Source organism: Camellia sinensis, chromosome 1, assembly GCF_055761805.1.
Source record: "Camellia sinensis isolate YWXY chromosome 1, ASM5576180v1, whole genome shotgun sequence".
In the NCBI taxonomy this organism is placed as follows: Eukaryota; Viridiplantae; Streptophyta; class Magnoliopsida; order Ericales; family Theaceae; genus Camellia; species Camellia sinensis.
In genome coordinates this window covers 171,093,140-171,116,849 of record NC_138961.1, presented here as the reverse complement: position 1 = coordinate 171,116,849, position 23,710 = coordinate 171,093,140, and positions in this window count along the sequence as shown.

Below are 23,710 nucleotides of genomic sequence, written 5' to 3'. Positions count from 1 at the left end.
TTTTGAGAAAACAGATTTTGAAAGAAGTGCCAAACATGGACTGCTTTACCAGATACAGAGTCGCCACCTAAATATTTTATTTTGGGGAAATTTAGGAAACCCTGACTCGTTTGCCTAAGGCCACGTGTCCGTCATCACCAAAGTTGCCTCGGCTCGGGAACTTGGGTACGATTGGGGAAGGTCACTTCGTGAGCACCCCCGCTCGCCCGATCAAAGATCGGTCTCTACTAACCATGATATCTATTTTTGAAAACATTATGTGTTCTTATTCCAGTTATTAGCCTAGATTACTATGTGATGCGCACAACATACAAGTATAGACTGGGTCGCCTGAATTGGAACAAAACATTTTGTGTTTGTTTGTTTGAAAATGGTTTGATGGTGTTACTCGCAAGTAGGCTAAGACGTGGATTTGCCACCCTCGGGTGGGCTTAGAAAACATGATTTTGCCACTATTTAGTGGGCTTAAAACTCACAGTTTGATGATTTGTTCCAATCCAAGTAACCAAACCTTCACCCACAGGCATTCAGGCAGATATATCACATAAGCAATTAGCCTCATGGTAAGCATGCTATTCATGGCAGTCACTCACACACATGCAAGGATGCTAAAGCATAAAACTCACTGAGTACTCCAAGCCAAAACAGAAGCTCATTAGAAATCCATGCATGGTCCTAATTATACAGAAATGCCTAATGCAACACATGCAAAAATACAACTATAGCAGGCTCGGCTATTCTAAACATGGCATATGAAATGCTACAGCTAACATGTATTCAACTTGGAATTGAAAATACGATGCAGTTAGTATGATGCGCCGAGCCCGGTGCATGCAAAACAGATGAATGAATGCAAACATGCTATCATACTGTATGCTAATTGAAACATGCCGTAATCTAACCATCATAAGCGGGTAAATAAAAGGGAGAAAGACGTGGGGTTGGAAGACATACATCACACACACGCACACTTATTACAATATTGCCCTCGCGCAGAGGGTCCGAATGAATAGTACAGTCCAAATAATACAGTCCAAATATATACAAATTCCTAATTAATTTACAAATTAACTAAGAAAAATAATAAACTGGCATGCAAGCTAGGGACTGCCTTGACTCTTCTTTAGATGATGGATGATGCATGTCCAGGTCGCCTTTGCGCGGAAATCCACTGTGATGCCCCAATTAGCCTCTGTTTTGCAATGGTTCTTGGAAAGCGCGCCAAGCCTCGGAAGACTGCTGATTCTTGATTTGCTGCAATAGAGGGCAGGAGAGGGGCATAGCAATGTATTTTCACAGATGTACGCATGCCTCGATCCTCGTGCCACCAATCACGCATATCGATGCATGATGGTCGAGGAACGATTTGCATTATTCAATATAGAATGAATGCACACATAAACACAACAAAAACCAAACTCCATCATGGATAATCCGGAGTGTTGGTGACTGGGGAATTGAGACACGTTCCGTCACTCGGAGTACGAAACGTACCTCGTTTCCCGTGCTCGGGCCAACTCCTATCCCAAGCACAATGCAATATGCATGACATGCATGAATGCAACTAATATACAACCTAGCATGCACAATGCTATGAAATGACATATACGATGCACGAGGTAACATGGCATACACAATGCGCTAACATGCAACCTAGCATACACAATGCTATGAAATGAAATGGCATACACAATGCACGATGGACTTACACCAATGTGAGTGGACCTCAGCCATACTCACATAAGAGGCCATGAGATGAGAATGAGACAACTTGAAATGCGTGCCTATGTGCACGCAAACCGAGGACCGATCCTAAGACACAAATGCCACTCTACCAAAGCATGGCAAGGCATGGAACATGGTATGCAAATGTGCAAATTTCAGAAGTGAAATATGATGCAAAACAGCCCCGAATCATGGAAACAAGGCACCCGATGCATGAAATGGTACCCGAAATGCAAAATTAGGCATGCACAATGGCCTATAGCTATACAAAACATGCACTATTTGATCATGAAGCATGAATACAGATTCAAGGAAATCCAAAAATAAGAATGTTTACAGTTTTAAGCAAGACCAAACAATGAACACAAATGGGGCTAAACTAGCATGCAAAAATGGCCCCGAAAGCAAGCTAATGAAGCAAGTGACAGCTGCTGACCGAAAACAGAGAAGGGCCCTTCTACAATGTGGAAGAGGGGCCCAAAATATGGCATTTTACAGTTTATGATCAGACCCAAAACAGTGCACAAGCATGCTCAAAATACTATGCAAAACAAGGCCAAAAAGAGAGCTATAACACAAAGTATAACAAGGATGCCTCAAATAGTAAAATACCCTTAATTAAAAATGAATAGGGGGTCAAAATAAGGCCATTTATAGTTTGGACCAAAGCCCAAAAACAGAAGCATAAGAGGCTAACAAATCATGCAAAAATGGAGCCAAAAGGGAGATATAAAGGCAAGTGGCAAATGGAAGTCTCAAACAGTGATGAGCCCTTCAACAATGTTGAAGAAGGGCTCAAAATAAGCTACTCTACAGTTTATGACATGCCTCAAAACAATTTATACATAGGCCAAAAATACTACACAAGAAAATGGCATACAAGGGAGGTAATGAAGCAAGTGCAACAAGGAGGCCTAAAACAGTGATGAGCCCTTAAAAAAACATGAAAAAAAGATCAAAATAAGCCTATCTCCAGTTAGGGTCGGAGCCAAAAACAGCAAGCAAGTATGGCTTATAAATAAATCAAGAAAATGCTAGAAAAGGGAAAAAGGAAGCTCACCCTTGAAGACTATGCCTTTGACAACTTTTGGACCAAAATGCAGCACTCCTAGGCTCTGAAGAACAACCTCAAGCTGCTGGAATGGAGGATGGAAGGGTGAGGCTATGGGTTGGTGAAGAAATGGGTGTAGGACTTGAGAGGTTTTAAGCTTAGAAGTGTAGAGGGAGAGAGGTATAATATGGGAGCTCAAGGGTAATTTTTATAACCCTTATTACAGAGCTGGGAGGCTGGTTATATAGGCCAAAGAGGGGGGAAAAGGGGGGGGAAAAATGGAGAGAAATGAAGCCAAGTTTCCCTCCAAAAGTTGGCCCCCCCGGATACAGAATCTGGGGGGAAAAGGAGGGTGTATCTGCACTGTACTTGATGCAAGGATTCTGGCCGGCCAGTTATCTAGGGTTTAGGTGGCCAGCCGGCTACCTCCCATGGCCGGTCGGCTAGGGGTCAAAAGGGTCAAGAAGCATTAGTGGCCGGCCACCCCCAAAAAGAGAGCCTCTGATGTGTGCACAACACAACCATGTAGCTAAACACTGGAAATAATGAACCAGGAGAGAGAACAACCCACTTTTCAAAGGGGTTCAAAAGGTTCAAAAGCAATTACTGGCCGGCCACCAAATATTGGTGGCCTCCCAAATGTGTACATCACAAATATGGGGTTTAGGGTGCAAGAAAATGGCCCAAGGGTGGTCAACATTGGCTTTGAAGTGAGAAAAATCGGGCGACGGAGGGCGATGAAGGGATAAAGTTCACTGACAGAACAATTACTGGCCTCCCACCCTTCTACGACCTTCCTACCGATGAAACAGAGGTCCCTGCCAAAAACGAACCAAAACCGATGCAAAATGAAGATTCGGAGGCCGAAACGCGCAGCTTGAGGCCCCGAAAACTAACTGTTAGGCACCGGGAGTGGTGTTCGACCCCAAAGTCGGTTTCTCGGACCACAGTGTCCCTTAAAAGGGAGCAAATAAGACGCATGCCAAGAACCGGAGCAAACGGAGATGGTTAAGCGGTCCCGAACCGAGGCACACGGCCAACGGCTCCGAAAAAATCGGAAACCAGACTCCAAACGGGCAAAATGACCTACGACCACGAAACGTAGCCTACGGCCACTGAGAGATGATCTACGAGACCTCTCCCTCCCTTCGGGAAGAGAAAACAGAGAAAACAGAGCCTGGTTCGCAAACCGAGGCAAAGCACAAAAGAGTCCGGAAGTCTGGAGGCAAGGCTCGCAGCCGAGACTCTGAAACTTCTGAACGAGCACGATATGCAACATCACCAAGCGCTCAATCGGTGACGTCTGAGTCTTAAGGTCGGTCAAAAATGGGGTGTCTACAGATTTGCATAATGATTCCAATGCCTAATTGTCCACGAAGTAGTACGACCCGTTGTTTGATTGTTTCTAACCTCATCACTCAACATATTTATTAATTTCCTTTCAATTCTGGGCGTCCACATTTTGGTGTTCTCATTGTCATCGAAATTATTTCCATCCATCTATAAACATACAAATTATATTTAAACTAGTTTGGGATGGATATACAAGCATAACAGAGTATTTTAAAGTAGTCTGCGATGGATATACAAGAATAACAGCGCAAAATGGTTTACAGGAGAACACAGATAAAGGAAAAAGAACAGATGATTTTATTTCGAGGAAAAAAGTACGTAGCAGATTAATTGAATTTAAATATCAGAAATATAACCACAAAAAAAAAACATTCAAATAGCAGAAATATAACCACAAATAATAAAAAAAAATCAGTTAACATTGTGTTTAAATAGTAGGAAACAAATCAGTAAAAGAAAAATTAAGGAAAAAAAATCAGTAAAAAAGCCCAGTAGGTTCAAACTGTTGAGGGGAGGACCGGTAGGTTCAAACCATTAAGGAAGAAATGGAAAACCGGAAGATAAAACCGGAAGAGGTGGGAGGACCAGGTGGTTGACCTGCTGGTCGACCGGCCGGATGACCCGGGGGACGTATAGTGATCCCGGTTTCTCTTCCTTTGATTGTTGTATTCCGGACTTAGGTTCCGTGGAGTTAGTGGTTGTATATCTTGTTGTTATCTTTTAATTCCGTGTGTTTGAGTTTTAGGATGTATTGGGCGTGTTTTGAACAGGTTGGTTGAGTTTTAGTCCCATTCCTTGTTGCCTAGATTTTTGGTGGTACACTCGAGCGGGTCTCTTTGTGCTCGAGCGGAATTTATTTTCTTTGTTGTCCGCTCGAGCGGGCCTTATTGTGCTCGAGCGTGGTTTTCACACTCTCAGCATTTCGTGCCTCTGCAAAACTTCTGCAGGTGTGTTTTTCACGCTCAAGCGGATTTCCTTACGCTTGAGTGGGTAGCGCTCGAGCGGGTGTATTGGCGCTCGAGCGGGTAGTTCATTGTCTATAAAAGTTCTGGAAGGGGAAAATCTACGCTCGAGCGGCCTTCCCTTTGCGCTCGAGCGGGTGTGTTTTGCAGTTGTGTCTTGACGCTCGAGCGGGAATATTTACGCTCGAGCGGGTCCAGTTTTTGTGTCTGACGCTCGAGCGTCCTATTCTCCGCTCAAGCGGGTCATACGTATATCAGATGTCAGCTGGGTCTTTTTAGATTACTTTTCAACTTCCTCTCTCTCTCTTACTTTTCTGAAAAGCCATTTTTGAGAGCTTCTCTCACTACTTTCTTCCTTCTCTCTTAGGGTTGATCTAGTATGAGTGATTTTCTACCCTTTGGCCTTTGTAAAAAGTGTGTTGATCGTTGAGGGCTACATTTTGATCCGAGAATCTTAGGAGTTGGAGCATTTTCGAGTTCTTCATCATTTCTTTTGGGTTTCATCTCTTGAGGTAGGGATTCCTACTCATCTTTATGATCTTTAACCTAAATGTAGAGCTTTTGTATAAATGGTTTGGTTTGGGAAGTTAGGATTTGTAATGTATTATATTGAAAAAGAGGGATTTTGTCTTTTTGACTCATATATATATATATATATATTTGGGGTCTTAAAAAGAGATTATTGATGTTGTTGGTAATATTTGGACCTTTGGGTCAATATTGAGTGTAAAGGGAAAAAATGCCATATTTGGGTATATTCGGGTCATTAGTGTAATTAGTGACATTTGTTATGAAATTGAGTTGGGGATAATGAAATTTGATCATTAAGAGATAGAATGGTGGAGTTGGATTTATAAATCGCTCACTTTTGAAAATGTCAATTATATATCTATTGAGGCATTTATTATCTGTTTAGAAATAACTACTTTGGGCTATCCGTGGAGGATAGTCTTGATTGTTATAGACATTGCATGATGATTAGGTGAATTGAAACTAATCAAGTTGTGTATTTGAATACATGGGTACCGAATCCCGCGGAATGAAATTTCCATAAAATGGCCATTTGAATGTAATTATACATGGGTGCCGAATCCCGCGGATGCAATTTCTGTAAAATGGCAATCCGAATATATCTATACATGGGTGCCGAGTCCCGCGGATGAAATATCCGTAAAATGGCCACAAGAGAATGAAAATACATGGGTGCCGAATCCCGCAGACGCAATTTTCGTAAAATGGCAAGTTGTAGTATTGTTGGCATGAGATGTAGCCTCATTTCAGTTATTTGGCCAGGTTCTGAGCCATGTTTATAAGTTGAGTTTTTGTTAAGTTGAACATTTATCAAGTGCTAATGTTTTAGTTATTGCTCATATTATGTTTAGCATATCTCTACTGGGCGTTGGCTCACCCTATATGGGACATCATTTTTAGGTACAGATAGCACACCACCTCTAAGGACGTAGCTTGAGAGGCTTAGTGGCTGGGATATCTTTTGTGATTACATTTTTGTATTACATGTATATCAAGCCAAGGGCTTCTTTTGTGTAGAGTTAGTATTCTTCTTTTGTAACCAAGTGTTGACTTGAAAAGTTGTAAGCCTATAGGGCATTTACTTTTGTTGTCAACATGTAATACATTTTGTAAGAATACTCTGATGGTTATAATATGAGAACTCTTTTACTTATCGTGAATGTATGCTATGATGGGTTTATTTTTGAGGGCGTTACAACTTGGTATCAGAGCGTACCGGGTTCGAATTCTTTGGGTACGCGGGAAATGGTTAGTAGCACAATGGGTTCGTCTCGCTTGATAGAGACTTAGATGTAGTGTTATATGCTTATGTGATAACATGATTATGTGACTATACGGGTATGGGATTTAGTTTCTAGGATGTTGATTGGATCCTTGGGTTTCTGTGAGTCTTGTTGGAAAAGCACTTGATCAATGCTGTTTCTAACCGGAACTCTAGTAACGCCTCGGGACTATCATTATCCGGAAATGAAATTCGTAAGTGCTTATATGATTATGTGCTTACGTAGAGTGAATTACAGTTGTCCATGCATTAGGACGCGAGTGTTTTAGCTTTGGCACATTTATGAATGTGCTAATGTTCTTCGTTACCTTTATTAGGATGTCAGGATGTGGACGTGGTGGTAGGCGAGGCAGGCCTAGGAGGCAGGTAATGCCTATACCGGATGATATTCCGGCGCAGCAGGAAGAGGTTGGTCAGGCCAATGTGGCCGAGCCAGCAGGCTAGGGGCGCCTTAGCCCGTGGGATAGCCGATGCTTTGAGGGAATCTATGGGCATTCTTAGAGCTGAGATTCCAGTTCAAGCCCAGGTTCAGGCCCCGGTTATTGATGCAGGGCCTTCCTTTCAAAAGAGGGAGTTCTTCCGGTCTAATCCGGACGAGTTTGTTGGGGATCCAAAGGAGCCACTCAAGGCTGATGAGTGGTTAGAGCAGATGACCAAGACATTTGAGATGGTTGGCATCGAGGACGGGTTATTAAAGGTGACCTTGGCATCTTTCCAACTTAAGGGGGATGCGGGTCAATGGTGGAAGTTCACGAGGGGCCGTATTAGTGGCACCTGGGAGGCTTTTATTGATGCTTTCTAGGAGAAGTACTTAGCCCCAGCTATCAGGGAAAAGCTAAGGGACCAGTTTTGTCAGCTTAAGCAGCTAGGCTTGTCAGTGGCCGAGTTTGAGGCCGCCTTTACCAGTTTGTCCAGGTTCGCACCTGAGCTCGTGGCGTCAGAGGAACGCCGTTGTATTGAGTTCTAGAGGAAGTTGAGGCATGGCCTCAAGATGAGGGTTGGAGGATCCATGATCCGGGAGTATGGGTGTCTTGTGGATGCCGCGACCCATATGGAGTCTATGATGGAGGAGAAGGAGAGGATGAAGGGCTCCAAGAGAAGTCAGGAAGGCTAGGGGGATGGTAGGAGGCAGAGGGGTTCTAACCCTCAACAGTCCCAGAGTGCTTTAGCAAGATCCACCTTTCCAGTGCCGAGTTCAGGTTCTGGGAGAGGTAGCCAAGGGGACTTTACCTGTTTCAAATGTGGTCAGCTGGGCCACAAGTCTCCAGCTTGCCTGCAGAGGTGAGGAGGTCAGGGAGCAGCTTCATCTTCAGCTCGGCCTCAGAGTCAGGGCAGAGGCCGGTCGTCCTCTTGTTATTAGTGTGGTCAGACAGGACACCTGAAGAGGTTCTGTCCACAGTTGGGTGGTACACCCGGTGCGTCTGGTTTGAGACAGATGCAAAGTTCGCAGCCAGCACAGTCTGTTCAGGCCTCAAGGGCCAATCAAGGGGCTTCATCGTCTCAATCTGTGCATCAATCCTTTGCTCCGAGAGGTGAGCAGGTAGATCAGGGGCCTACAGGGCGTGTGTATGCTGTTACCGCGCAGGATCTTGTACCGGCTCCATCTGTTGTGAGAGGTACCTTTTTGTTTTGCAACTCGGTTGCCAATGTGTTGATTGATATGGGTGAATCTCATTCATTTATATCTGCTGCATTCGCATCTGTTTTGGGATTGGAGTTGGCACAGTTAGCATCTCCTATTTGTGTTATATCGCCAGTTGGGGGTGAATTGATTTTGAAACACGGATGTAGAGGTTGTGACATAGAGGTCGCCGACCACTGACTTCCATTTCCTTTTGTAGTTATGCCCATGTCGGGTTTTGATGTTATTTTGGGTATGGACTGGTTATCGTCATACCGGGCAGTTATTGATTGTTACCGCCAGAGGTTCACAGTTTGTACCGTGAGCGGGGAGTGTTTCCATTTCTTGGGAGATCGGGTTGGTAGTGTGTTGCCACCGGTGTATGATCCGCGAGGGCGGAGTGAGCTTAGTGGTCTTCTCGCTAGCCTTATGAGTAGTGAGTGTGATGAGACTGGGGTTGAGTTACAGAGTGGTTTGCGAGTATTCGGATGTTTTTCCCTAGGATCTTGTTAGTTTGCCACCACATCGAGAGATAGAGTTCTCTATTGATTTAGTGCCGGGCACAGCGCCGATTTCTGTGGCACCTTACCGTTTTGCCCCAGCCGAGTTGAGTGAGTTGAAGGTTCAACTCCAGGAGTTGCTAGATAAGGGTTTTGTTCGCCCTAGTGTTTCACCGTGGGGAGCACCGGCCCTCTTTGCTAAAAAGAAAGATGGTGCCTTGAGACTTTGTATTGACTACCGGAAGTTGAATCGGGCTACGGTTAAGAATAAGTACCCTATGCCCCGTATAGATGACTTGTTTGACCAGTTGAAAGGGTCCCGTTGTTTCTCCAAAATAGACTTAAGATCGGGTTACCATCAGCTGAGGGTCAGGGAGGAGGATATTCCGAAAACGGCATTCCGTACGCGGTATGGCCACTATGAGTTTCTGGTGATGCCTTTCGGGCTCACCAATGCATCAGCAGTGTTTATGGATTTGATGAACCGGATATTCCAGGAATTCTTAGATCGCTTCATAGTCGTTTCCGTGGACGACATTCTGATTTATTCGCCTTCGGAGGAGGAGCACGAGGAACACTTGAGAGTGGTGCTCGAGTTGTTTAAAGCCCATAGGCTGTATGCCAAACTTGGGAAGTGTGAGTTCTGGCTAGGAGAGGTCAAGTTCTTAGGCCAAGTGGTTTCTAGGGAAGGGATGTCTATTGATATATCCAAGATTGAAGTAGTGCAAGATTGGGCACAGCCTAAGAGCGTTTTTGAGATCCGCAGTTTTCTGGGATTAGCTGGGTATTATCGCCGGTTTGTGAAGAATTTCTCCAGGCTAGCTTCACCGTTGACTAGATTGATGCGGAAATGGGTCAAGTTCGTGTGGAGTGAGACTTGTGAAAATTCGTTCCAGGAGCTGAAGGTTAGATTGATCACCGCTCCGGTCTTGATTATTCCGGAGAGAGGTTTGGGTTATTCGGTTTACTGTGATGCCTCACGAGAGGGATTGGGTTGTGTCTTGATGCAAGAAGGGAAAGTGGTAGCCTATGGCTCACGTCAGTTGAAGATTCACGAGTGGAATTACCCTACTCACGACTTAGAACTAGCAGCAGTAATTTTTGCCTTGAAGATTTGGAGGCACTACCTGTATGGTGAGAAATTCGAGGTGTTCTCGAATCATAAGAGTTTGAAGTACCTATTTACACAGAGGGACTTAAATTTGAGACAGATGAGGTGGATGGAGTTCATTGAGGATTATGACTTTGAGTTGCACTATCACCCGGGAAAGGCCAATGTTGTGGCCGATGCCCTTAGTAGGAAATCCATTAGTGATGTTGCTTGTATAGCCATTCGGGAGTGGGAGATGTTAGGTGCACTGGGCGAGTTTGATTTGTTTCTGGGTGAATCCGTTGAGGCTGCGGCCTTGTTTTCTATTGTTGCGCGGCCTACAGTTGTGAATCGAATGTTAGAGGCGCAGAAAGGTGACCTTGAAGTAGAGTCCCTTCGAGAGAAGATCTCCAGTGGGAAGGCTGAGAAGGGTTTGACTGTGTATCCCGACCTGAGTGTGAGATACCGTGACCGTCTGTTTGTGTCGGAGTCTTGCCGAGAAGAAGTACTCCGCGAGTTTCACCATTCACGCCTTGCGGTACATCCGGGAGGCACCAAGATGTATCGTGATCTAGGTCGTCAGTTTTGGTGGTGGGGTATGAAGAAGGATGTGGCAGTTTTCGTGTCTAAGTGCCTTACTTGTCAGCAAGTGAAGGCTGAGCATCAGAGGCCAGCGGGTTTGTTGCAACCCTTGCCTATTGCCGAGTGGAAGTGGGAGCATGTTACTATGGACTTCGTTGTAGGTCTTCCGAGGACTCAACGGGGTAGTGATGCTATTTGGGTGGTTGTAGACCGGTTGACTAAGTCAACGCACTTTATTCCTATGCGCGTGAGAGATTCGGTAGATCATCTTGCCGACTTGTATATTCGGGACATAGTGAGGTTGCACGGAGTCCCAGTGTCGATCGTCTCTGATAGAGATCCTCGTTTTACTGCTAAGTTGTGGCAGAGTTTGCAGAGCGCCTTGGGCACTAAACTGACCTTTAGTACAGCTTGCCATCCTCAGACTGACGGACAGTCCGAGCATACTATTCAGATCCTTGAGGATATGCTTCGGGGTTGTGTCCTTGACTTTAGTGGGACGTGGGAGAGGCACTTGCCCTTGGTGGAATTTGTCTACAACAACAACTTTCAGTCTAGTATCGGTATAGCGCCGTTTGAGGCCTTGTATGGCCGACCGTGTAGGTCTGCGGTTTGTTGGGCCGAGGTGAGTGATGCACCTTTGTTGGGCCCGGAGTTGGTGAGGGAAACGACGGAGAAAGTTGAGCTTATCCGTAAGAGGCTTGTTGCAGCCCAGAGTCGCCAAAAGAGTTATGCTGACCGTAGAAGGAGGACTTTGGCATTTGAGACGGGTGATCATGTTTTCTTGAAAATATCACCTAGGCGGGGTTTGATGAGGTTTGGGAAGAGTGAGAAGTTGTCCCCTCGATTTATCAGTCCCTTTGAGATCCTTGAGAGGATTGGGGAGGTTGCTTACCGTTTAGCTTTGCCACCGCAGTTGTCCAGAGTGCATAACGTATTTCATGTTAGTATGCTTCGGAAGTACGAGCCGGATCCATCGCACGTGTTGGATTGGACCGACTTAGAGGTAGATGAGGATGCCTCGTATGAGGAGAGACCGGTATGGGTCTTGGATAGGAAGGATCAAGTCTTGCGAGGCAAGACCATTCCCTTGGTAAAGGTTTTGTGGAAACATCACGGAGTAGAGGAAGCCACTTGGGAACATGAGGCGGATGTTCGTGAGAAATATTCAGAATTGTTTGTAAATGTTTAACCATGTATTAGGATTTTGTAATATTAATGAACTTTAAGAGCATTAAATATGTCTTCAGTTGTAAAACATTGTGAATGTTTTGGTTTATGGGAATATTATGGAACTTGCCTTGTAATGGAAATTTATTTTAACATTGCATATGTTAACTCTGTTGTAGAAATGCAAATATAATTTTGGCATTGAATTTGTTTTGTAATGCATGTTGATAATGCATGTTGGAAATTACGTTGGAAGTTTGCCTCTTGAATAGAGATGGAATGACCGGTAATGGGTCAAGTTGTTGAATTTTACATTGTAATAATGTTGGTAATTGAGAAAACATGCTTTTGAAAAACTTGTACTTAATTTCAAGGACGAAATTCTTTAAGAGGGGGAGGTTATAGCGATCTCGGTTTCTCTTCCTTTGATTGTTGTATTCCGGACTTAGGTTCCGTGGAGTTGGTGGTTGTATATCTTGTTGTTATCCTTTAATTCTGTGTGTTTGAGTTTTAGGATGTATTGGGCGTGTTTTGAACAAGTTGGTTGAGCTTTAGTCCCATTCCTTGTTGCCCAGATTTTTGGTGGTACGCTCGAGCGGGTCCCTTTGCGCTCGAGCGGAATTTGTTTTCTTTGTTGTCCGCTCGAGCGTGGTTTTCACACTCTCAGCATTTCGTGCCTCTGCAAAACTTCTGCCGGTGTGTTTTTCACGCTCGAGCGGATTTCCTTACGCTCGAGCGGGTAGTTCATTGTCTGTAAAAGTTCTGGAAGGGAAAAATCTACGCTCGAGCGGCTTTCCCTTTGCACTCGAGCTGGTGTGTTTTGCAGTTGTGTCTTGACGCTCGAGCGGGAATATTTACGCTCGAGCGGGTCCAGTTTTTGTGTCTGACGCTCGAGCGTCCTATTCTCCGCTCGAGCGGGTCATACGTATATCAGATGTCAGCTGGGTCTTTTTAGATTACTTTTCAACTTCCTCTCTCTCTCTTACTTTTCTGAAAAGCCATTTTTGAGAGCTTCTCTCACTACTTTCTTCCTTCTCTCTTAGGGTTGATCTAGTAGGAGTGATTTTCTACCCTTTGGCCTTTGTAAAAAGTGTGTTGATCATTGAGGGCTACATTTTGATCCGAGAATCTTGGGAGTTGGAGCATTTTCGAGTTCTTCATCATTTCTTTTGGGTTTCATCTCTTGAGGTAGGGATTCCTACTCATCTTTATGATCTTTAACCTAAATGTAGAGCTTTTGTATAAATGGTTTGGTTTGGAAAGTTAGGATTTGTAATGTATTATATTGAAAAAGAGGGATTTTGTCTTTTTGACTCATATATATATATATATATATATGGGGTCTTAAAAAGAGATTATTGATGTTGTTGGTAATATTTAGACATTTGGGTCAATATTGAGTGTAAAGGGAAAAAATGCCATATTTGGGTATATTCGGGTCATTAGTGTAATTAATGACATTTGTTATGAAATTGAGTTAGGGATAATGAAATTTGATCATTAAGAGATAGAATGGTGGAGTTGGATTTATAAATCGCTCACTTTTGAAAATGTCAATTATATATCTGTTGAGGCATTTATTATCTGTTTAGAAATAACTACTTTGAGCTATTGGTGGAGGATAGTCTTGATTGTTGTAGACATTACATGATGATTAGGTGAATTGAAACTAATCAAGTTGTGTATTTGAATACATGGGTGCTGAATTCCGCGGATGGAATTTTCGTAAAATGGCCATTTGAATGTAATTATACATGGGTGCCGAATCCCGCGGATGAAATTTTCGTAAAATGGCAATCTGAATATATCTATACATGAGTGCCGAGTCCCGCGGATGAAATATCCGCAAAATGGCCATAAGAGAATGAAAATACATGAGTGCCGAATCCCCAGATGCAATTTCCGTAAAATGGCAAGTTGTAGTATTGTTGGCATGAGATGTAGCCTCATTTCAGTTATTTGGCCAAGTTCTGAGCCATGTTTATAAGTTGAGTTTTTGTTAAGTTGAACATTTATCAAGTGCTAATGTTTTAGTTATTGCTCATATTATGTTTAGCATATCTCTACTGGGCGTTGGCTCACCCTATATGGGACATCATTTTCAGGTACAGGTAGCATGCCACCTCCAAAGACGTAGCTTGAGAGGCTTAGTGGCTGGGAGATCTTTTGTGATTACATTTTTGTATTACATGTATATCAAGCCAAGGGCTTCTTTTGTAACCAAGTGTTGACTTGGAAAGTTGTAAGCCTATAGGGCATTTACTTTTGTTGTCAACATGTAACACATTTTGTAAGAATACTCTGATAGTTATAATATGAGAACTCTTTTACTTATCGTGAATGTATGCTATGATGGGTTTATTTTTTAGGGCGTTACAGGACGACCGACCGGGTGTCCCAGGTACTGCCGCTTCAGGTTCTGATCGATGAAAAGTTCAAACAGTTCATAATTTAAAATAACAATCGATCTGAAATGGAAAATATGCCTCTACAAATTCTCATAAACCATTTAGGAACTGATTTCAACTTCTCTGAAATCATTTATACATAACAGATGAAGATTGATTTACTGACTATTCTTGAAGAACAAAAAAGTTGAAACAGTTTAGGATGAAGGATGAAGAATGAAATCATTTATCGACTCGTCTGAAATCATTTTCAGATAACAGATGAAGGATGAAGGATTTATTTACCAGATTAGTGGCAGTTGAATAGTTATCGCCGGTGATGGAATGTGTATACTGATTGAATGTGCCACTGTTTGCTCGTCGGATTCGACAATAAATTTGATAAATTTGACCTAAAAAAAAATAAAAATAAATTAAGATGAATTTCTCAAATAATTTCCCTATAACAAAATATGTAAATAAATTTGTGAGTAATTTCACCTCGCAGTCGTCATTGTTTGGTTGCCCGTAATAAGAATCGTCCGCAACGCACAAATCGTAACTCAGTCGATTTGTGAAATATGATACCAGTACAGAGCAGGTTGGGTGGATTCATTATTTATAAAATGAGTCTGACTTCTGAAACCCACCCGTGATGAATCTAAAGTACGGATGTTTGATACAGAGAAGCCACTCGTGATGAATCTGAAGGACTGATGTAGATGAGGTTCACGTGAAAGTTGCAGAGATGATGAAGAAGGCAGAAACGTTGAAAGAGAGATATAAGCTGCCAAACAGATTTTCAAAATGTAATTTGAATTAACACGCGGAATCAACTTTTGAACGTTGTATCCAAACGTCATGCACGAGCTCACGTGTTGAAAATTGATTTGAATTAACAACCAAACAGAGCCTAAAGTTTCCTGCTATGAATGCAACAAACCTGGACACTACAAATCAGAATGTCCGGAACTTAAGAAACAATTCAAGAAAAACAAGAAGAAAGCCATGGTTGCAGCATGGGGAGAAGATAGTGATGAAAGCGACTCAGAAATCGAAATTTGCAAAAATGAGGTTGCTAACCTATGCTTAATGGCACTTGGAAACGAAGATGAGGTAAATGATGAATCTTTTACGTTTGATGAATTACAATTAGCTTTTGATGAATTACATGCTAAATTTATGAAACTTAGTTTGAAAAGTAACTGTCAAAAGAAAGTGATTTCAAGTTTATCAAAAGAAAATGAATCCTTAACTTTCAAGATAAATACTTTAGAAAATGAAGCCATGAAAATAAAAAAGGAAAATGAGATTTTAACTTGAATTTTTTTTTCAATTTCTGAAAAAAAATTAGTTGTATTATCAGAACAAAATGAGTCTTTAAAAAAGGAGCAAATTGTTTTGAAAGAAAATATTGAAAACTTGAAAAATACTCTTTCAAAATTCACTCAAGGTAGAGAGACTTTAGATAAAATTCTTAAAAATCAAAATCGTATTTTTGGTAGAGCCGAAATTGGATATAAATCTTTTTCAAAAGTAAAAACTATCAAAAATAGTTTTGTGCATGCATCTTCTAGTCACTCTCATCTCACATGTCATTTTTGCACTACAAAAGGTCATATTTCACCTTCATGTCCTGCTAAAAGAAATCTTTTTGCTAAAATAAAAAAGATGTGGGTCCCTAAGGACATTTCAAGAGTGTCAAAATTTGCCTTTTATGGACCCAAAAAAATATGGGTATCTATAGAAAAATCAAATTTTTGTAGGTATGTTTCAAGACAAAATCCAGTAATGGTAGATGGTATCTCAACAGTGCATGTTCGAGGCACATGACTGAAAATAAAGCTATGTTCGCCACACTCCAACCAAATGATGGCAGATATGTGACTTTCGGCGACAATAGCAAGGGTAAAATCATAAGTGTAGGTAGTATCGGTAAAAATCATTCTCTTATTATTGAAAATGTTTTACTTGTTGAAGGTTTAAAACATAACTTATTTAACATTAATCAATTATGTGATAAAGGTTATAGAGTTATTTTTAAGAAAACTCATTGTACTATTGAGAATACCCTAGAAAACAAAACCTTATTTGTAGGTTATAGACATGAGAATGTATATGTGTTTGATTTACATGATTTACATGATTTGTCTTCTCATTTTAATATTAAAATATTTATCTACTATAAATGATAATGGTTGGCTTTGGCATAGAAGATTAGGACATGCTCATTTTGATTTAATTTCTAAACTTTCAAATAATGAGTTAGTCATTGGTTACCAAAAATTGTTTTTGAAAAAGACAAACTTTGTGATGCATGTCAATTTTGAAAAACAAACTAGAATTTTTTTTAAATCCAAAAATATCGTTTCAACTACTAAATCGCTTCAACTTTTGCATATTGATTTATTCGGACCATTTAAAACATTAAGTTTATGAGGAAAATCGTATGCTCTTGTTTGTGTTGATGATTATACTAGATATACATGGGTATTATTTTTAGCACACAAAATGAAGCTTTTTATAATTTCGCAAGACTTTGTAAAAGAATTAAAAATAAAAAAATCTTAATATTTGTAGTATTAGAAGTGATCATGGTAGAGAATTTAAAAATGATGATTTTATTATGTTTTGTGATGAGTTTGGAATTGATCATAATTTTTCTGTCCCTAGAACTTCTTAACAAAATGGTGTGGTTGAAAGAAAAAATAGAACTCTTGAAGAAATGACCCGTACTATGCTTTGTGAAAATAATTTTCCTAAATATTTTTGAGCGGAAGCTATTAACATTGCATGCTATGTTGTAAACCGAGTTATGATTAGACCTATTCTTAAGAAAACTCCTTATGAAATTTGGAAAGGTAGAAAACTTAATATTAGTCACTTGCGTGCATTTGGTTGTAAATACTTTGTATTGAATAACAATAAAGATAACTTAGAAAAAATTTGATGCTAAATCGGATGAAACTATATTTCTTGGTTATTCAATTTTCAGTAAAACTTATAGAGTATTCAATAAAGAACTCTACTTGTTGAAGAATCTGTGGATGTTGCTTTTGATGAATCTAACAACATTATTTCCAAGAATCTCGTAAGTAATGATATTCCAGAAAATCAATCAAGCATGGAGAGCATTTAAATAAAAGAAAATGAGGAAAACCATTACGCGAACATGAAGAAGAAATGACAATGGAGAAACTTCAAGAAATATATATTCTTCCAGAAAGCAACTTAAATCTACCAAAAGAATGGAAGTATGCTCATGGTCACCCCAAAGACCTTATCATAGGTGATGCGGCGGAAGGTATAAAAACTCATTCCTCTGTTAAAAATGTTTGTGGTAACTTAGCATTTGTTTCACAAATTGAACCATAATCGTTTTTAGAAGCTGAAAATGATGAAAACTGGATTTTAGCAATGCAAAAAGAATTAAATCAATTTGAAAGGAATGAAGCTTATTTTTTGACCCCTCAACCTATAAATCATTCCCGTTATTGGTACAAAATGGGTTTTTCGAAATAAAATGGATGAATCCGGAGTTGTTACTAGAAATAAAGCTAGATTGGTAGCCCAAGGTTATAATCAAGAAGAATGTTTTGATTTTGATGAAACTTTTGCACCAGTTGCTAAACTTGAAGCTATTAGAATGTTACTTGCTTTTGCATGTTTTAAAGATTTCAATTTGTATCAAATGGATGTTAAAAGTGCTTTCTTAAATGGGTACATTTTAGAGGAAGTTCATGTTGAACAACCTCCTGATTTTGAAAGTCATAAATACTCGGGTCATGTTTTCAAACTCTCAAAAGCTTTATATGGTTAGAAACAAGTTCCTAGAGCACAGTATGAAAGATTGAGTAATTTCCTACTTGACAAAGGTTTTTCTAGAGGAAAAATTGATACAACACTTTTTATAAAAATAAAAAATGTAGATATGCTAATTGTTCAAATTTATGTTGATGATATCATTTTTAGTGCTACTAATGAAAATTTGTGCAAAGAGTGTGCTAAAGATATGCAGGGTGAATTTGAAATGAGTATGATAGGGGAGTTAAATTACTTCTTTGGTTTACAAATTAAACAAACTAATGATGGAATCCATTTAATTCAAACGAAATATATCAAGGATCTACTCAAAAGGTTTGAAATGGAATCATCAAAGCATGCAATAACTCCAATGAGCATATCAATAAAAATCGACAAAGAAGAGTAAGGTAAACCTGTAGATGAAAAAAAATATCGATGTATGATTGGTTCCTTACTCTATCTTATTACAAGTAGACCTGATGTAATGTTCAGTGTTTGTATGTGTGCGCGTTTTCAATCCGTACCGAAAGAGTCACACATCACCGTAGTTAAACGTGTTTTTAGATATCTTGTTGACACTCCAAATTTGGGATTATGGTATCCTAAGGGAACCACTTTTGAACGTTTTGGTTACTCAGATGCCGACTTTACGAGATGTAGACTTGACCGAAAAAGCACTAGTGACACTTGTCATTTTCTTGGACATTCTCTCACTTCTTGGTTCTGCAAAAAACAAAACTCAATGGCTCTGTCAACTACTGAAGCAGAATACATTGCTGCCGCTGGGTGTTGTGTACAATTCCTTTGGATGAAACAACAACTTAAAGATGTTGGACTTTACTATGATCATATTTCTATAAAATGTAACAACACAAGTGCTATTAACCTTTTAAAAAATCCTATTTAACACTCACACACTAAACTCATTGAAATAAGGCATCATTTTCGAAGAGATCATGGATTCAAAGGTGATATTGAACTCGAATTTGTGCCTACAAATCGTCAATTAGCTAACATATTTACCAAATCTCTAAATGAAGAACAATTTTGTTATATTAGAACTGAACTTGGTATGATGAATACTCCAATATAATGTTTATATTAAAACTAAAATTTTATAAATAAATAAATAAAAATAATTAATTAAATAAAATAATAATAATAATAAAATAAAAATAAATTATATACATATATATAGTCTCTCTCTCTCTTTCTTTCTCTCTCACCCACTCTGTCTCTATCTCTCACCCGCTCGCTTCCTCACTCTTTGTTTTCTCTTTCTCTCGCTCTCTTGCTCTCCATTTCTTCCTCTCATTCTCAGACGACATCATCTTCATCCTCACCATCGTCCATAACCAGCTCCACCATCCACAACATCATCCATCACCTTCATCATTATCATCATCCACTCAAATTCCTCATCGACTTACTAAGATCCATCACGGCTCTATTTCCATCACTGATCTTCAACATCATTTTCGATTCATCAAGGTCAATTACCAATCCATCAAGATCAGTTACTAATCCACCAAGATCCATCACCGATCTACAAAAATTCATCACCGATCTGCATGATCTTCTCCATTCTTTTCAGTCATCACCGATCAACCTGTTAAAATTATTTTTACACTGTGTTATATTTTTTATTTTGTTGTATGTGCTCCAAACTCTATTAAATTTAATAATGATTGCTTCTACCTTGTCTGAAGAAATTATTTTTATATGTATTTTCTCTTTTTATACTAGTGCACTTGGTGTAGTTGTTTATGGCCGGATCTTAATGACCTTTGGTATTATAGATTGGTAATCAGGTTCTTCCAATTTATGTAATTTTTAATGCATTAATTTAAGGGGAGACTCATATATTTTGAGATTAAAACAATTATTATAAAAAAAGGGGGCGTTTGTATATTATGTGCATAATTTTAGGGGGAGTATATATACTCTTTTTTACTTCTTATCTACACCAACAATTTTTTTTTGCAAAGACAGAATTTTTAAAAACAAAATAAAAAGAGGGAGAGAAATGTTTGCAATTTTATTTCAGAAGGAGAAAATATTACTCGATTACATGTAAGTTTTCAGAAGGCTTCACAGATTTTTTTTTGTTTCACTTCTCTCAACAACGTTTCATGAGCCTCCTTTACATGCCTCTCTCTATTTTCGACTTCTGTGAGTCTTGGCATTATAACTGTTGCATAATATTGCACTGCATTCTCCAACTACGTATTTTTCCTTTCTAGCTCTCTCTTCTCCTTACGAATATTAGCCAGTTATTGTTTTAACAAGCACACATCATCTTTCCATTGTTGATTTTCTTGTATTCTTACTTGTAATCGTTGAGCCATATTGGAAATTGCAGTAATTGCCTGTGTACTAAAAGCCATAGTGTTATTAATAGCATCGATATCATTCCGATTACCAACAATACTAGGACTCTCATTTACAGGCATAGCATGTGATTGCACCATTGATAACCTCTCATTTGCCTGTATTATAGGTACCTCATGCATGTCCGAACCATTGATGGCTAAGATAAGGAATGACATGATTACACAAGATTACACAAGAAGGTAAAATAACTTTTTCTCTTCCACTATTTGACAATTTCGTATCTCTGCCTATCATCCTTGTCACTTTTTATACACTTCACCGATCCAATACTCGATGCATATCTGCTCAAATCTTTTGTTTGTCAACATTTTGTGCACCCGAGATGCTCCAAAATCCCCACAATGATTCTGACAAGACAGAATGACCATTATTCTATTTTTGGCCTCTCAGATTATTTTATCAAATGTGTTTGTTTTATCTCTTCATATTTTATTTTGATGATGTTAGAGGGGGAGAAAAAATATGATTTTGAAAATTATATGTTGCAGAGTTATCAAATATTTTGTTGATTTTATTTTGTGTCAAATCCATATAAATATTGCCATCATAAAAAACGGGGATATTGCTAATCATATTGTTTAATTTTGATGATGTCTAAAATATTATTTGAAAAGCTTAGATTTTTTAATATACATATTCTATATTATTTGACACAAAATATTATTTGTTTAAAATATATATTGTATGATATGTTTGTTATAAATATTATTTAAATGAAAATATTTTGAAAATATTACTATTCACGATTTAAATGGAAATATATATTGTATGATATATTTATTATAAATATTATTTAAATGGAAATATTTTGAAAATATTATTATTTAAGATTTTGAAAAGTTCGGCTGGTTACTATTCACTTTTTGACGAAATTAATAGTGATTAATTGTAGTATTTTAACAAATGTGATATTAGTGAGTTGTCATCTTTTGACAAATTTAATATACTCACATGAAATGGTTGGTATATAGCAAAAATATTTGATTTATATTTTGTATGCAAAGTGAAACATACTCAAGTGATGTTTGAAAGCAAATCATACTTTTTTAAAATATACATATACAAATATATATATTATTGTAAAAAGAAAAAGATGAGCTTGACAGTGGGTTTTGCATCCTTGACATATACATATATATATATATATATATATATATATTACTATAATTAATAGAAAAAGTTAGTGCAAAAGTTTGACAAAATCCTATTTTTACTATAATTAATAGAAAAAGTTAGTGCAAAAGTTTGACAAAATCCTTTTATATATATATATATATGATATTGTATTTAAAAGTGTGAATTAAACATCTTGGTGACTTGCCTGCAAAAGTTTGTCAAAGAAATGATGAACAAAGAAAAAATGTGTAAAGATTGACAAAGAAAAAGGTGCCACATGGTGTATTCATTGAAAACCAACATAGATGCCTTTTGTCTGTTAAGGAGTGTGCCCATGTAATCCATAACGTCAACAAGGAGCGTCCTACCTCCAACGGGTATATTTTTGGATATAAATAGAAGTGTTGTGTGTGGAGAAAAATAAAGAACTTGAAGAGAAAAAAATCTGTGTGCTCCAAAATTTTGAGTGTATTGTATTCTGCTCTTTCACTTTCAGATCTAGGTGTAGTCTTTGTTCTTACACTTTCATATCTACTCTTTGTGAGCAAAGTATTGTAAAAGAGGGTTAAAGTACTTCTTATTTTTGGTCATTATTTCATGAGAGATTTTTGTAAGAGTAAGAAATTTATTGTTGAATGAGGCTCAATAGATAAAAATAAGGCTTGTGGAAAATCCACAAGCTTATTGAAGCCTTGGTGGTGTATTGATTCAATTTGATTATAAATAAATTCTCAAGAAGGTTCCTTGGGGAGTGGACGTAGGCCCGGTGTGCCGAACCACTATAAATCTCAGTGTCTGATTTTCTCTCCCTATCTTTCTTGCTTTTATATTGATAATTATTGTTATGTTTTTTATTTGTTAAAATTCTGAATATTGTGTTTTTAATATTGTAAAATTTTTAATAACCTAATTCACTTCTTTCTTGGGTTGCCTATCTGGGATAACACATTGCCATTGCTATAATTTGGCAATGAATAGTAGTAATTTGTCATATTATAACAATGGTGCTCCAATGGTACACATGCTATTTTGGCAAATGTCAACCAATTTTTTCTCCAAGTTTGTAGGTGTTGTTTGGATATAGGTTTTTTAGTGATTTTTTTTTTGTTTAATTTTTTATTTTTTGTGACCTTTTTTTGACTGTTTGTAAAAACAATTATATATTTACATTATACCCGACTAAACAAATATAAAAAAAAAATGAAAAAAAAAAATAAATATAATTCACCTTACCAAAAAAAATCACTACAAAAAAAAACAAAAAACAAAATTACTCTTGTATTTATAGTCGTTGTTCTTTCCGTTTTGCAATTTTTCTTTTATTTATTTATTTTTTAGGAAAAAAAGTGCACAACGGTCGTATTGCATTCCAAGGCACCATCTACACCGTTGATTTTTTTCTCAATCCAATGGCTTAGATGAGAATTCTGGAATCATCTGCTGCTTTATCAAGAAAACCCACCATTCTCTATTTTTCATCTTCATTTTCATTAAACCCAATCGGCTGAGCATCTCCATCTCTCTCTCTTTCTCTCCATGTTTATCCGTCTCTCTATCTTTAGTAAACCCAGAGCCTATGATGAAGGCAGAACTACGAAGATCTGCCTCTGAGTTTAGACAAACCCATTTCCCTTTAGATCTGTGTTTGTTTCAGACCAAGTTAGTTGAAAAAAAAACAACAGATTTAGACCAAATTTAGCATCAATCATGCTGGAATCCAGGTATTTATCTTCTAAATTCGAACTAGATTGCTTCAGAAATTTATATAAATTTGTGAAATTTGGGTTGACTGATAATTTTGAAATTTGTTATTGACTGATTGTTTCAAATATTTGTGAAATTTGTGAAACAAATTATTAACTGATCATTATGAAATTTGTGTTTGGGAAATACAGAAATTAGTGAAATTTATTTTGAGAAAAAAAAATGAAGGAACAGGCGCTATAATAAATAAATGAATTGTGTTTGACAAAAAAAATACTAGTGAATTTCATTTTAAAAAAAACTTCAAATATTTTGGGATGTTTTTCTGGGAGATTTTGGAGCCAAATCAGTTATTTTTGATAATGTGGCATGTTTGTCAAATGCCATTTCTATTGTCAAATTTGACAATAGAAATGACATCTGTTATGTTTAGCAGTA